The sequence below is a fragment of the Pteropus medius genome, unplaced genomic scaffold (genome assembly GCF_902729225.1).
Source record: "Pteropus medius unplaced genomic scaffold, Ma_sr-lr_union100, whole genome shotgun sequence".
NCBI lineage: Eukaryota > Metazoa > Chordata > Mammalia > Chiroptera > Pteropodidae > Pteropus > Pteropus medius.
The window spans coordinates 12382053-12398806 of record NW_024349802.1 but is presented as its reverse complement, the minus strand read 5'-3'; the positions used below and the strand labels follow the sequence as shown (position 1 = coordinate 12398806).

The following is a 16754-nucleotide window of genomic DNA, read 5'->3' as shown; positions in this document are numbered from 1 at the left end:
TCACCAATAACCAATCTTTCTGAAACATGCAGCTGCTGAAATAGTCCTTTTTCTCTATATGGCAAATATCTCTTGCAATGGATTCCTTAATGGATTATCTTCACTTCCTACGACAATCTCCCTTTTTCTCCTTTCTCACTTTCTTTGCTTGACACTAGCCTCTCCTTTATTCCTAGTCCCCATTTTACCCTTTCAGTTTTGCTCAAAACGTTTTCCTGACTTCTTAATTTGAGTCTATGTTGCCCACATATCAACGCATAATAATCTATGCATTATTTCTCCATCCTTTAACTTCTATCTCAAACCATGAGTTATCTACCAATCTTCACCCATCCTTTACCTCTCCTCACAAGTATGTTGACTGCATTAAAAACAGCTGAAAATTTTTACACTCTGCCCCAAGAAACACACACACACACACACACACACACACACACACTCAAATCAACTTCTCACAGCTGAGTTATCAACATCTTTACGACCGTCAAGAGATAGTTCTTCCTAGGATCAGATCTCACAGCCATCTGAAATATTTTTAAATGGTTCAGGATGATAGATGAAAAATAAGTCTAATCGTCTATTTGTTATATGACATGATCAGTTACTGAAACGTCCTGTGACTAAATTCCAACCTATTTCTATGACAGATTGATGTCATTTGCCAGGATATAATGTTAGCCAAGTTCCAGTAACACACAGATGGAAAGCTTCGTGTAAACGTTAAGCAAGGTTATCACTCTCTGGAACCCAGTATGCCATTGGCAGCCCTTAAGAATTACAATTACTTTTATGTTCCTTTTAAAACGTCTTAGGAACTTACAGGTCTTCAGAGAAAAAGCTGTGGGATTTTGGATGAGAAATACATTCATTTGCTCTCTAGTCCGAGTGAAACCTCTTATTAGAACTTCGGAATGGGAAGGTGGAAAGTTAATTTGGGATATAAAATAAACAGGTGATACCTTGAATTTACACAGCTTCCCTTTTGCAAAAATCTGCAACTGCTCACATGTGTCATTTGATCATCAGTGTCTTCTTTTACAGGAAGTTTTTCTGGGGCAAGAAGGAAAAATTTAAAGACATTTACTGTGGATACAAATTCTAGGCTTCCTTTCTTATTACCATTGTTAACATAACTCTATTTAGATAATATCCCTAGAAATCTTTCTTCTTAAGATCCAGCTTCAAAATTATAATTCACTATGGGAACTGGAACTGGAACTGGAACTACCTTTCCCAGCCTGACTTCTTTAGCATATTGGGAAACAAACCTGTGCACCTTCTCACATGCCCTCAGCTGCTCACATCTTCCTTTCCTCCCTACACCAGTGCCCTACCAGCTGTGGTTGCCCCTCTACTGCCCAGAGTGTGGAGACTGGCTTCCTGAGAGGCCACCAAGGGGACAGTTGACACGGTTCTGAAAGGTATGGGAATGAGTGCGCAGTGGGGTGAATTTTACCAATGGGAAACAGGAATCAGGGCAGGGTGGGGAGAGAGCCAGATACCCGTACTTCCTTCTCTTTCCAACTATGCTGAGGTGCAGTTCCTCCTTGTAAATGTCCAGGGTGACTCCACATGCTAAGTGAGCTGCTTGATTTTTCATGCCTTATTTCGACATGAAATATCAGTGTATCCTATTGCATCTTCCTCACACACACACACCCCACCCCAGAGTGGGATTTCACCTCCCTGATAAAGTCTTAGCACCTTAGCCCTTAACCCTGCTTTCTGGAGAACCGAACTAAGATATTTATTTTCTCAATTCCAGCATTTCTCAAGGTATGGTTTACAGACCACTTATATCAGAATCTACTGATAAACATTCTGAGCCCATCCCAGAAATTGAGACTCAGTAGGTCCAAGGTGGGTCCTAGGACTCTGTATTAAATTCTACAGGTGACTCTGAAACACCCTAAAATGTGAGGACCACAGGTCCAAATTCCTTCAGTGTCCTCCAGCCCATAACCCTGAGGTTCTTCCCCTTTCTCCCATATTTTTGCTGATTCCTACTGATATACCAATGCAATCTCTTGCATCTATATCTGTCCTCTTTTTCAATACCAGTGTTCCCCCAAAATTTGGGCTCATCTCCTTTCACCAGGAATTTCATCAAAGCTTCCTGAATGTTCTCCCCGCTTACCTTCTTCCAAAATAGGACTAAAATCAGAGATAAGTGGCATATTTCATAGACCATCTGAAACAGTACAGTACAAGCAGGCACTCAAATTCTGTCAGAGATGCATAGCGTCCCTGAGGTAGGATCAGCCCTACGCGGGGCTTATGAGCCTGCTCATTTGCTGTTTAATTTTTCCATCATTGCTATACTCATTTTGTTGATCATGACAATGTGTATTGTAAAGTCCACGTGAGCAGGGGCCAATCTATCTACTTCCATGGGATCCCACATCGAATGGGGTACCCTACACATAGTCGGTGCTTCACCCAGGCTGCTGGCAGCTGGGGTAACAGGAATATAAAACTAGCTCCTTTACTTTCTTTTTCTCTCTTTCAACCTACCCATGTTACTCAATTCCCTCTCCTAACTTGACAAACACTTCTACTATGCTTGAGTACTCTCCTCTGCTCCCTTTGGCATGACTTTGGCTAAATTCCATTTGATTGCACATGTGTTCTATTTATTTCCTTCTCCACATGTCTATTCTTTCTGACTTGAGAAACTGAAGTAAAAATGTCCTTCCTTATCATGAGGACACAAAGTGTATTATTTAACTGTGATAATTACAGCTAATGTTTATTAACCATTTACAATGAACTGAGCCCCCTCCAGGCATTTTCCTTGTTTAGTCCTTTAGGTAGGTAGTATTTTTATCCACCTTTACAAATGAGGAAACTGAGGGTTGGGGAGATTACAACTTGCCTATAGAAAGTGCCGGAGCTTGTCTGATCACAAGGTCTAGGATCTTAAGCATTCTAGCAACTTCTTTCCACACTGCTTGATGATGCACAGCGATTTTCCCCACTGCAACATTCGGATATGAACCTCTCATGCTGAACAACTGTCCCCAAGTCCATATTCGTGGCTCATGGAAGGCAACACACCGTGACAGCAGGTTACCAGCCTCATAGTCCTGGTCCTCAATCAACTCTTTGGCTTTTGCAAATCTTACTTTTCAGTCCCATTTGCCACATGGTTCTGTCACATCAAGTAGACATTTCATTTCTGGATAATACACAGTGTTCATGTCTGGCTTGCCTTACAAGCATTCTTGCCACATCAAGCCAGGAGCTTATTTCCCCCCAATATTTCTTCCACAAACGTCATCCACTCCATCCCCCCTACAACCCTGCATCATACTCTTTCATCCCGGCATCTGAACCAGTACAGAAACATGTCTCAGAGCCATCCCCAGTGACTCACAGTCCCCAAGACAGAACCCCTGTGGGCACTTGACAATTTCTCCTTTGAAATTGCCTTCTGAAGACTAATTAGCCCTCAATCTCCCACTGAACTATTCTCTCTTCTCAGTAACTGTCTTCAGTAACTCAGTAACTCTTGCTTCTGTCTTTGTCCTTCCAAGCCCTAAAAGACGACCGACCAAGATCTGAGCCAAGGAATGAGGCTAATTACTTGGCTTTAGCACACCACTTGTTTTATCAAGGCATAGGTCTAGCTCTCCCCCATTTGTAACAGGCCCAAGGCACCTTATGACAGTACTGCTTTCCTTCTTGGATCCTTAGGTGATGATGGTAGCTGTCCCCCAACCCAAGCATAATTTAAATTTAACTTCGAGCTTAGCTTCCCAGCTATCTTGCTCTCCCCAAGCCTGCACATCTGGAACCATTCAAACGGTGGTGGCTGAAATTTCCACTAATTCAAATGGAATGCTAGGGATGGAGGCCACTGGAGGCCCTTAGCTTCCCCCCATCCCAGGACAAGAAGCTCTACTTAAAGAAACTCATGTATCAGCCAACGTCTTAGAGCTTCCCACAGGGGGTGGAGCCCTGAACCAGGGTCCCTGAGGTATGTACAGACACCATAGATAGTGGCTATGGACTGAACTGTGCCCCCTCACACACGAAATCCATATGTTAAAACCCTAACCCCCAATGTGACTGTATTTGGACATAGGGTTTTTGGGAGATGATGAAGGTTAAATGAGACCATAAGAGTAGAGCCCTAATCCAATACAACTGTAGCTCTATAAGAAGAGGAAGAGATACCCTTCCCTTCCCCCTTCCCACCACCTCTCCTCCATGTGAGGACACAGCCAGAAGGTAGCTAGCTGTCTGCAAGCCAAGAAGAGAGCTCTCACCAGAGACCAACCATGCTAGCATCCTCATCTTGGACTTCCCAGCCTTCAGAACTGTAAGAGATAAATTTCTATTGTTCAAGCCACCTGGCCTGTGGTATTTTGTTATGGCAGCCCAGACTAATTAACACAGACAGCAATCTCTTAGGTAAACAACGAGTCAATGTGGTTCACAGAGGAAACCAGGAATCCGGAGCCTTTACTCTCCTCACTTCCCTGACCGCTCTGCGGGGAAGGGTACAGACATCAGGGGGCAGCAAAGAAACTGAGAGAAACATGTATGGAAACTGATTCACCCGTCCATTTATCCACCAATAAACATTTATGGAATAACTACTGTGTACAATTATAAATACTTTTCAAACACAATATATTCATACTTATTAATAAATGCATGGAAGAAAGATCTGGAAAGATACGTACTACATAGATAAGGATCACCTTTGAGGGTAAAAAGTAGGAGTGGGGAGGGGAGAAAAGGGGCAAGGAGGATGATGAAGAGGGGCTTTTAATGACATAAAATTGTTTCAACGTGTTCACCTATAAAAAGAGAAACACACACACTTGCATATATCTGCTAAATAAGGAAGAAAGGCAGCATGCAAGGCATAGTGGGATCTGGCTTTCCTGTTGACAGACAATCCTACTCCCCACGTCTTTTCTCTGGGACCTGAGAATGTAGTGATTATGAAGGCGTCGAAAGCTGGTATCCCCAGTACCCAGCAGGGTTCCAGGCATATAGTGTATGCTCACACATTGGTTTCTTAGATGCATGAATGGATGAAGGAGTGAATGGGAGAGGGGGCCCAGTTCTCTTGAAAGGTCTAACCCTGGCCAGGAGATTTAGTTGAAGTGTCAGGAACAAATCTTGGAGAGTGTCTGTGGAATAAGTCCTGAATGTGGAGCAGATGGGGAATCTGTATGACTCAGAAGTTCAGATGTCTCAAGGTACTCGAGGCAGCATATGCCTCAGGAGAAGAGCCAGAGGAACCAAAGCTTTGGTGGTAGCATCTAAGATTCTAGCACTTTCAAGGAACACTAATGTCCCCAACAAGATTGTATGCCCCCTCTACTACCAGACAACCAAGGCCCAAAAGATCCCAACTGGTCCTTATACAGACCCTGCCCTCCCAAAATATGTAGGAATCTGGAAGAGAAATGACTTGTCACAGTGTCATACTGAGACTTGGCATAGTAATGAAGGTTTAAGAGCAGAGGCTCTGGCTTCAGACTGCCTGGGTTTCAATCCTGGCTCCATCACTTAATTGAGTTAGTTAACTTCTCTATGCTCCAGTGTCCCCACCTGTAACATAAGGAAGGTCAGAATATCTTCTCTACAGAAGACACTTAGAATGGTGCCTGGTCCCAGGAAAGGGGTGGGAATTGAATAAAACTTGGATTGATTTGAAGATAGCCAAGTGATCATGTGATCTCACTCACACAGAACTCATCATTCCAATTCCTAGAAAGAAAATAAGCTGCATTGATAAGACCATCGTAGTGGTGGTCTTTAGATACAACAATCTGGCTATACTGAATGACGAGGACAGAGAGAGCAGAAGCCATTTAGTAGCACATACACCTTCTCTCAGTTATTCAATCAAACACAAATGTAGGTATTGCTGTGAAGGAATTTTACAAATGTGATTGAAGGCTCTAATCAGTCGACATCAAAATAGAACGATTATCCTCCATGGGTCCAAGCTAATCAGGTCCTTAAAAGAGGCTGAGCTTTTCTTAGCAAAAGAGACTCTGCCAGCAGCAGGATGTACAACTGCTCCCTTCCTCAGATTCTCCCTTTCTGGCTGTAGACAACGGCATCAGCCATGCCCATGGGAGTCCAGCTGGTGTGTGATCGTCCCTTCCTGATAGATTTGGGGCTCGCTTAGCCAACCTCCACAATTATGTAAGTCAATTCCTTGTAATACAGCTATTAAAAATGATATTTCTTACCAGTTTTGCTTCTCTGCTTGAATCCTGACTGATATAATCATTTCTCTGAAGGGTTGCAATGAAGCCACTTCCCCTTTTCTATATCAACTACTATTAAGGACACAGAATTAGCAAATACCAAACCATTGCTCCTAGAGGAAATACAGGGTTGGGTTCCAGCAAGCCCCTGGTCACAACATTTTCATCAACTGACCAATATGTAACCTTGTTTTATGTTTGTTTCTGTTTAAAGACACCTTATTTAATATATACTGTTGATTTTACATTGAACTCACAGTCACAGCACTATAACTCATGCCTGAAAGAAGCTTACTGACACAAGGATTTTTTTTCATAAGGCACACAAAAACACTAGGCCGCACTTCCATACTATGATTGGGAGCCATTTTAAACAACAAAATCACCCAGAAAGAAAAGGCACAAAAAATGTGAAAAATGTGGCGCAAAACAGACTGAAAAGGACACTTGTTTACAGTATGAGAGCTAAAAAAAAAGTAGCAGAACATGGCCTGGTACTACCTCAGCCAGGAATGTGCACATCAGGGGACCTAAATTTTTTGCCACTCTGAACATGTCCACAAATGACCACAAAAGCATCACCAGTATTGATTTGGGGATTACAAATAAATTTTAGCGAGTAGGTGAAATTGCTGCTACAGAACCTTTGAATAAAGAGGATCAACTGCATTTTTTACTCTTTCTCCTTTCAAACCCTTAAAGGTTTTTTTCCCCTCCTATCCCAGGTGTGAATTTCTCACTTACCTCCCCTTTCTCTCCTGTTTTGTCCTCATCTTCAGCCCTTACAAGCCATGCTGGACATTCTCTGCTTGCTGCCCTCCAAGTAACAAAGACCAGATCCAAGGCTGTGCCATGATCAAGGCCAGAGGAGATGGGACCTGCGTGAAGAGAGTGGCAGAGAAGACAGGAAAATCTTCCTTGGTAAACACCAGAGGGCTAGGGGTTTAGGAAAAAGGAGTTGAAAGTGACTCTGTAGTTTCTAATGTCATAAATCCAGGTAAGTACTGAGGAACTCTGCTTGAGATTCAGAGTAAGATGATGCAGGTCTCTGAGAGAAGATACTGAGTTCTGTTTGGGACCCATTAAGTTTGAAGTGCCCAGAACATCCAGATGATATATCCATCAGCATTCTCAGTTGCAGAGGAAAGAAAGCAACACTGGCAAATTCAAGTAGATAAGGAAATTATAAAGGATATCTGTCAATTCGCAAAATTTCCAGAACAGCCAGAGAACCATGGCTCTGCACCCAGTACCTCTGCACCCAGAAGCAAGCACCAAATTCATTCCGGACTTAGTCCAGTAAGGAACCCCTTCTCGATACCACTGGAAACGGACTCTGTGGTTCACAGCTCTGACTCGGGTCTGTGCTTCCAGAACATTGCCGCAGCCCTGGATGCGGCCGCCACTGCCATACTCATGAGGATGAATTCGGCATGGGCCGTGCTTCTGATCAGAGCCGGCCCACATACCTGTGCTCTAGCTGCCACATTGGGGACAGAGGGTGGGGACGAGTCTCTGCCACTGGCGGTGTCTGGAGTGGAACACGGGTCTTGTCTCATAAGGTAGGAGACTCCCTACAGAGAGGAATGATGCTCAGATGTTGAGGAGACAAACAGAATAAAGAATGTATGCTACGATGCATCCAGAAGGGCTAAGAATAGCATCTACTTTTAAGCACTTACTATGTGTTAGGTCCCATATAAAATGGTTAACATCCATTTACAGAGTTTATACTACAGAAAAAAAATTAAGTGCGTATAGAGAAGAGATCCAGGGAGAGCAGAGCAATTTACAATGCTGATTTGCCCAAGACTGAGGGGTTTTCTAGTAAGCAGGACTTTTGGTGCTAACACCAGCAAAATCTCAGGGAAACCAGGGCAGTTGGCCAGTCTAGTCTGGTAAAACAGACCTGGGTCCAAATTTTGGCTTGTCCACTTGGAAAAAAATGACTTAACTTCTTGGAACCTCAATTCCCCCATTTATAAAATGGGTATGACAAAAGTATCTCCCTCGTAGAATTGTTGTAAAGGGTTAGAGATGATATGTGTAAAGTACTTAGCACATCACCAGGTATACATGAAGAATACAAAAAAAAATTTAGAAATTATTCTTAACTCCCAGAAAACTTGAGTTTGGCCTCATCACTACAAACAGTAGAACCGAAATTTCAACCCAGGACTGAATAACTCCACTCTGTACTTTAAATCCCTAAGCGTTTATTGTATTTGAAAGGTAGTTGAAATTAGAAGAGGATGGAGAAAAGGGAACAAACCAGTATTAGTACTATCATCTACCCTGATACTTAAGACAGGCAAAGAGGCAGAGCTAACAAAGAAGACAGAAGAAATAGATTACAGATGGGAGAGGTATTATTGTGAAAGAGGGATAATTATAAAAAAATCAGGAGTGGCCAACCAGATCCAATGTTGCAGAGAAACCAGTAGGTTAGAAACACATTACTTCTGCAATCAGGAAAAAAAGAAAATATGTAAAAAGTTGAGGGATATTGGTTTCCAGCCATAATGGAACAACAGAGACTAACTTACTCCTCTATCTTAGACAACTAGAAAAACATACAAAACTCAAGTGACAACAATTTTTAGATAACGGACAACAGAAAGCACAGGATGATGACACCCTGAGAGAAGGGAAGTGAGTGAGGTAAACCCTAAGAGAGCCCCAGCTCACTGCCGGGAGAGGGTTTCCAGGCCACAGGGCAGGGGGAATAACGAAGTGAGTGGAACAATCCCCAGGAGCTCGTGCAGGGCCAAGAATTGTTCCTGTTCCAACTAACGAGCACGGAAAGAGCTCCTGACACATGGAGCATCAGGTAGGTCCTCAGGAGACTGCCGCTTCAATGCTGAGCCCAAATTAGCTTAAACCAGATGCTGGCAAACTTTTACTTAAAGGACCAGATATTAAATATTTCAGGCACGTAGGCCATACAGCCTCTGGTGCAACAACTCGGTTCTGCTGCTGGAGCCAAAAGCAGGTACAGACAAATATAAGACAATGAATGGGTACAGCTGTGTTCCAATAAAACTTTATTTCCCAAAACAGGCAGCTGGCCTATGGGCCACGGTTGGCCAACCCCTGGCTTACATTAAAGGTTGTTCTGGACTAATCCTAATGAAACTGAAAAAACAATCCTCAAAAGTGTCAAACTAATTCCAAGAACAACTGTATCCCAGAACAACAAAGCCCAACGAGAATACAGGAATGTAAAACACTCCAGTACTCAACAATATAAAATTCACAATATCTGGAATCTGATAAAAAATTACTAGGCATGCAAAGAAATGAAAATATACCAAATAATGAGGAAGAGGGAAAATCAAAAGGAACAAACCCAGAAATGTCGCAGATGATAGAAACATTAAAACTGTACTATATATAAGTTCAAGAAAGTTAAAGGAAAGCATGGGCATGTTAAGAAGAGACATGAAATATAGAAAAAAATTATAAATCTATCTAGAGATGAAAAATACAATGTCTGAGATGTAAAATAAATTGAATGGATGAGATTAAAAGCAGGTTAGACATTGCAGGGGGAAAAAAAGCTGAATGAATTTAAAGACACAATGATAGAAACCACTCAAAATGAAACGCTGATGGAAAAAAGAAAAACTGGAAAAAGAAATGAACAAAGCAGTTGAACAACATGAAGCAAGTTAATATCATTGTAGTAAAAAAAAAAAAAAGAACAGAAATGGAGGGCATACATATACATCTAAAGAAACAGTTGTTGAAAAATGTCCAACTTCGTTGAAATCTATAAAACCACAATGCAATAAGCTCAACAAACTCAAACAGAAGAGACATAAAGACGACTACATTAAGGCCTATCAGAATCATGTCACCTATAACAGTGATAAAGAGAAATTTTTAAATGTAGTTAAAGGAAAAAGACAAAGAGGACTAAAGGTTGACATGTCAGAAACAGTGCAATCCAGAAGATAGTAATAACTTTAAAGCGCTGAAAGAAAACAGAACTGTTAACCTCGACTTGCATACCGGACAAAAAATATTTTTCAAATACGAAGGTGAAATGAATATATTTTCAAACACAGAATCAAAATGAGCAGACCACCACTATGAGAAACGTTAAAGGAAGTCTTTCAGGCAGAAGGTTAAAGACAGCAAGTGGATATCTAGGTCTGCGCAAAGGAATGAGGATCATCAGAAATGGAAAATATGTCCATAAATATAAAATACTTTTCTTCTTACTTTTAAAAATCTCCTTAGATGAGAAGCAACTGTTTAAATGAAAAATAACGACAATAATTTGAGGGGTTCATAGCACGTGCAGAAACAAAATGACAACAATAACACAAAGGGAGGAAGGGGACGGGGGGAAGAGGCAGAAATACAGTGTTGTAAGGTTCTTGATGCTAAACGTGAAGTGGTATGATATTACTTGAAGACAGACCGTGCTAAGTTAAAGATGTATACTGTAAACCCTACAGGCATTTCTAAAAAATAAAAATAAAGAGATATAGCATCAGAGAAATGCAAATTCAAACCACAATGAGACATTACCTCACACCTGTCAGAATGGCTATCATCAATAAATCAACAAACAAGTGTTGGTAAGGATGTGGAAAAAAGGGAACCCTCATGCACTATTAGTGGGATTGCAAACTGGTACGGCCACTGTGGAAAACAGTTTAGAGTTTCCTCAAAAAATTAAAAATATGACCTTATGACCCAGAAATTCTACTTCTAGGTATTTATCCAAAGAAAATAAAAACACTAATTCAAAAAGATCTATGCATCTCTTTGTTTACTACAGCATTCTTTACAATAGCCAAGATATGAAAGCAACCTAAGTCCCCATCAATAGACAGTTGGATAAAGAAGTTGTGGTACATATATACAAGGGAATATTACTCAGCCACACACATACACACACACACACACACACGAAAGAAATCTTACCATTTGTAACAACGTGGATGAACCTAGAGGGTATTATGCTAAGTGAAATAAGTCAGAGAAAGACAAATACCATATGATTTCATTTATATGTGGAATCTAAAGAACAAAATAAACAAATAAAACAAAAACAGATTCATAGTTACAGAGAACAAACTGGTGATTGCCAGATGAAAGGGAGGGTTGTGGGGTTGCGTAAAAAACGTGAAGGGATTATGAAGTACACATTGGTAGTTACAAAATAGTCACAGGAGGCAGGGTACAGCATAGGGAATATGGTCGATGGTACGTGGTGACTGTGTGTGGTACCGGGTGGGTGCTAGACTGGTCGGGGGCATCACTTCATAAATTGTATGGATGTCTAGCCACTATGCTGTACATCTGAAACTAATACAAAATAATATTAGATATCAACTCTAATTGAAAAATCAAAATTAAAAAAATTAAAAATTAAATATTCACAAAAAAGAGATATAGCTAATTAAATCAATAAAGGAGATAAAATTGAATCATATTGACTGAAAATGGGTACAAAAGATATTTTGGGATGTTATAAATATTCTAAAACTAGATTTTGGTGGTTGCACAACTCTGTAAATTCACTAAAAACCACTGGGTTGTATACCCAAAGTGGATAATTTTATACTATGTAAATTATACCTCAATAGGATTGCTGAGAAATGAAATCATAAGAAAAACAATCCAAAAGAATGCAAAAGATGAAAAACAACAACAATAACAAAACACATATGGGACAAATAAAAAACAAATGGCAAGACGACAGATTTAAACATTTATATTTATAAAGTAGAGAGATCTAAGCAGTCTTGATAAATAAAAAGTTGAAGGATTACACTCCCTGATTTCAAACCTTGTTATAAAGCTATAGTAACCATGACAGTGTGGTGTGGTCATAAAGATAGCCACACAAATGAATGAAACAGAATAGAATCCAGAAATAGATACATGTATTTATGGTCAGCTGATTTTCAACTAAATTGCCAAAGCAATTCAATGGGAAAAGGACCATCTCTTCACCAAATGATGTTAAAGCCAGTGGGTACTCATATATGCAAAAACGAATAAACAAAAAACATTACTTCATACCACAAAAAAACAAACAAACAAACTCAGAATTAATCAAAGGATTCAATGTAAAAGCTAAAATTATTAAACTTCTAGAGGAAAATGTAGGAGAAAACGTAAGCGAACTTGGGTTTAAATAGGACATAAACCATAGAAGAAAAAAATCTTACACATTGTATTTCATCAAAATTAAACACTTTCACTCTTCAAAGGACACTGTTAAAACAAAACAAAAAAAAAAAGCAAGCTATATATTGGGGGAAAAAAATTGATAAAGAACTCTTACAACTCAAGAAGAAGAAAAAACCTAATAAAAATAAAATGAGCAAGACATTTCACCAAAGGGTAGATATTAAAGGGCAAATAAGCACAATGGATACTACTATATATCCACTTTGAATAACTAAAATTTAAAAGACTGACAATATCAAGTTTTGACAAGGATATGGGAGCAGTCGGAAGTCTCATATATTGCTAATGGGAATGCAAAATGGTACAGCCACTTTACAAAACAGTTTGACAGTTCTTATAAAATTAAGCTTATACTTAGCACATTACCTAGAAATCCCACTCCTATGTATTTTACCCAAAATAAATCAAAACATACCTACACAAAAACTTATATGTCAATTTCATAGCAGTTTTAGTCATAATAGCCCAACATTAGAGGCCACTTAAATGCTCATCAACGGGTAAACGAATAAACACATGGTGTATATCCATAGAGTGGATACCGCCTAGCCATGAAAATGAATGAACTGCCAGTGCGCGCAGTAGCATGAATGAATCTCAAAAGCACCATAGTGAGGAAAAGAAGCCAGACACACAAAAAAACTATATTCCATATAGTTCTACATGATTCTATAAAATTCTAGAAAAGGCAAAATTATAGTGATAAAAAGTAGGTCATTCGCTGCAAAGAGTAGAGGTAAAGGATTAAGCAAGAGGAATAAATCTTTCTGGGATGATAGAAATATTTTATATTATGACTGGGGTAGCGGTCGTAAGATGTCATGTGCTTGTCTAAACTCAATGAATTGTACACTTAAAATTGATTTTACTGAATTAAATTATATCCCAATAAAGCTGACAAAATAAAAAACAGTTGACCCTTGAATATGGGTTTGAACTGCATGGGTCCATTTGTGTGAAGATTTTAAAAAATAAATACTGTAAATGTATTTTCTCTTCCTATAATTTTCTTCATAACATTTTTTCTCTAGCTTACTTTACTGTAAGAATACAGTATATAGTACAGATAACATACAAAATATATGTTAATCAACTGTTTATGTTATATGTTAACCAACTGTAAGGCTTCTGGTCAACAGTCGGCTATTAATAGTTAAGTTTGGGAAGAGTCAAAAGTTATACACAAAATTTCAACTCACAGAGGGTCAGTGCCCCTAATCCCTGCATTGTTCAAGAGTCACCTGTACAGTGGATTTGGTAATTAGACAAAAGCATGCAGGAGACGACCCACTTAGAGAAAATGTTTGAACTTCTATATTTAAATCATTTTTTAAACTATTTATTTTGGTTTTTATTTTATAGTATATATATTTGTGTGTGTACATTTGCATTTGTATATCACTTATAAATAAATATTTATATATTGAGACACATGCTCAATTTTTTTTCAGGGATGGGGATGAAACAGTTCGGAGACCTCTGCGTCGCTTGCTGTAAGCCTAGGTGGGCAGTTTCAGTGATGTGGTAGAAGGAGAAACCAGATGGTAATAGTTGCTGAGAAGTGGAGATGATAAGCAAACTTCTCTTTCAAGACATTTAGTAGAGACAGGATATAGCTACAAGCATAGTGGAGAGCTAAGGAAAGGCGATTATTTGCAGGATGGACCATTTTAATGCAGGCTTAAAAGAAGGAGTCAGAAAAGACATATTAATCATAGGGGGAGAAGAGAGAGAAGGAAATATCGTGAATAAAAGACCCAGAGTTTGCAGGAGGAGACGGTTCTAGGGCCTCAGTGAAGAACACAGAGAGAGACAGAAAGTGTTAGTTGTAAAGTTGACTTTCTCACTCTTTAATGCATTAAGCAGGGACATCAGTGCAAGGAAGAAGACAAAGTAGGGTAGAAGTCTTTGGAATAACCAGCATGGCAATAACATGCAGAATTGACTAAACTACATGTAAATAAGCAGTTGTGAGAAAGCAGCTGAGCTTCTATCAAGTTATTTTTATGGCGACGGTACCCAAGGCACACTCACATTTCCACCTAACCCTGAGATGGTTGACAAAAGCAGGTGGCTTGGACTTGTCCACAGAAAGAAATGTCTCTTTACGCCTACTCTAGCAATAGATGGCCCAGTAAGTGGAAGGGAGTAGGGGCTTACGCGGAAACTGGTGAGCTGATATCTGTACCTCTGGACCCCTTCGTAATTCATCTACCACCCACAGGACCTTGGACCAACATTTCCGTTTTGCCTCAGACACTAATTTTGGTCCCATTGGTCAGTACTAATCTGGGTGTGGTGGTTGCGTGGGTGAGGGCCACCAGGAAATGGAGGAAGTGGGACTGGTGATTCAGGCAGAGCCCTTCTTCTGTACAGCCTGACTCATCCAGGTCCGTGGGGATGGGCACTTCGGGGTTGGTGGTGCCATCTCTGAGCAGCACCAGGGACTTAAGGGGCATCATTAGTGGTTTCGAATGCTTGCCCAGCACTTCTCACGAGGTGGCCTTGGGGCCTGCCCACATGCCATCTGGATAATTATAACCTATTTACCTTCCTGTAGATTCAGATGAACTAGCACTTGACTTCCTGACTTAACCTCTCTGGGTGCTGCCCTGAGTGATACAGTGAGTTGACCTTAAAGACGGTAACTCTTTCCAAACCTATTTGACCCTCTTCCCTCATTATCCATGCGAGAGAATTCAGCAGGACTAGAGGGAGGGTCTCTGACCACCTTTTCATTGCATTCACCAGCTGCAGTGCTCTTCTCCCAAAGAAATCCAGACAGCCTCCATCGCCAGTGTGGACGCTTGATGCAGGGGGGCTTCTCTTGTTTCTCTATCTACTTCTAATAACTCTACTGTTTTGCTCTAGTGAAAAAACCCTCCTTTACTTTTCAATTGATGTAGTTCAAGTAGTGTCAATTCTATCTCCAGCCCCAGGGTGGGCATATAAACCAGCTGACTCACTGGAACATCACAATCTCTTGGCCATTATGCATGTGTGATCCAACACATATGGATATGTGACCCAAAAAGAGTCAGCAAGACCCAGTTCTGAGGAACTTTTGAGGAACTCTTAGAAGAAAGGGTCTTTCTCTGCTGAGGTTCCTGAAGACACAGAATATAAGCCAAAATTACTGGCAGCCTTTTTTTTTCTTTTTTAAGTTGAAATTAAATGAATCTTATCTGCCAAGAACTGCTTTAACTGTCTTTGTCTATATTATCTCATTTACTTCCCATGTTAACCCCATGGGTTGTCAGTTCTATTTCCTGAGATGGCAGAGTTTGGAGATCAATGGTATTGACTCTGAAACCAGACTACCCGTGTTCAAATTCTGGCTCCCTCATTTACTAGCTGTATAACAGGCAAGTTACTTAAACTTTCTGTACTTCAGTATCCTCATCTATGAAATGGGGCTACTAATAGCACATACGTCATAGTTATTGTGAAGATTAGTGAATTTATATGTGTACAGTACTTAGAAGAAAACCAGGCACATAGCAAGTCCTCAATAAATTTTAGCTATGACTATCACCATCACCATCTCCAAATTTGAAGACAAGAAAACAGGCACAGAGTTGTTAAGAAACATGTCTAAGATTGTATAATTCATAAGTGATGGACTGAGGATTTGAATCAAGGCTGCTTCTGGCTCCAGAGACTGTTCTTAACCATGAAACAATACTTCCTGTGCCCTAGCACCCTAGGGGAGAGTCTAAAGAAAATACAGTAATACACGCAGAGAAGAGCCGAGGGGTGGAGAGGATAAAACAGACTCCTGGGATATTGCTGAAGCCCCTTGAACCAGTTGTCTTAGTCCATTTGGGCTGCTATAACAAAAATACCATAAACTGGGTGGTGTATAGACAATAGAAATTGATTTCTCACAGCTCTGGAGGCTGGCAAGGCCAAGGTCAAGGCACTGGCAGATTCAATATCTGCTGATGGCTGTCTTCTTGACGTATAGCCTCACATGGCAGAAGGGACTAGAAAGTTCTCTAGGGCCTCTTTTATAACAGCGCTAATATCATTCATGAGGGCTCCACCCTCATAACCTAACCATCTCCCAAAGGCCCCATCTCCAAATGTCATCACAATGGGCATTAGGAGAGTTGTAGTATGTGACTTTTGCAGGGACACAAACATTCAACCTATTGCACAGTCGAGACAGAAATGAAATCCACAGAGTTTTCAATAATATTAATCAACAAAATTGTTTCTACCTCAATCTACTTCGAGTCAGGATGTCTATCCTTTGCAGTTGAAATTTCATGCAGACTTGAATAATAAAGCAATTCAAGA

At 40.2% G+C, this 16754-nt stretch overlaps 1 long non-coding RNA gene across 1 annotated transcript in view; it reads right to left on the bottom strand.

Moving 5' to 3' along the window:
- The window catches only part of LOC120581482 (uncharacterized), a 160964-nt gene that overhangs the window by 56724 nt on the left and 87486 nt on the right, over positions 1–16754 (bottom strand). Inside the window, exons 6-7 of the long non-coding RNA XR_005647288.1 lie at positions 6984–7117; positions 960–1050 (exon numbers count right to left, since the gene is read on the bottom strand). This is a non-coding gene — a long non-coding RNA (uncharacterized LOC120581482). The remainder of the gene's footprint in view (positions 1–959; positions 1051–6983; positions 7118–16754) is intronic.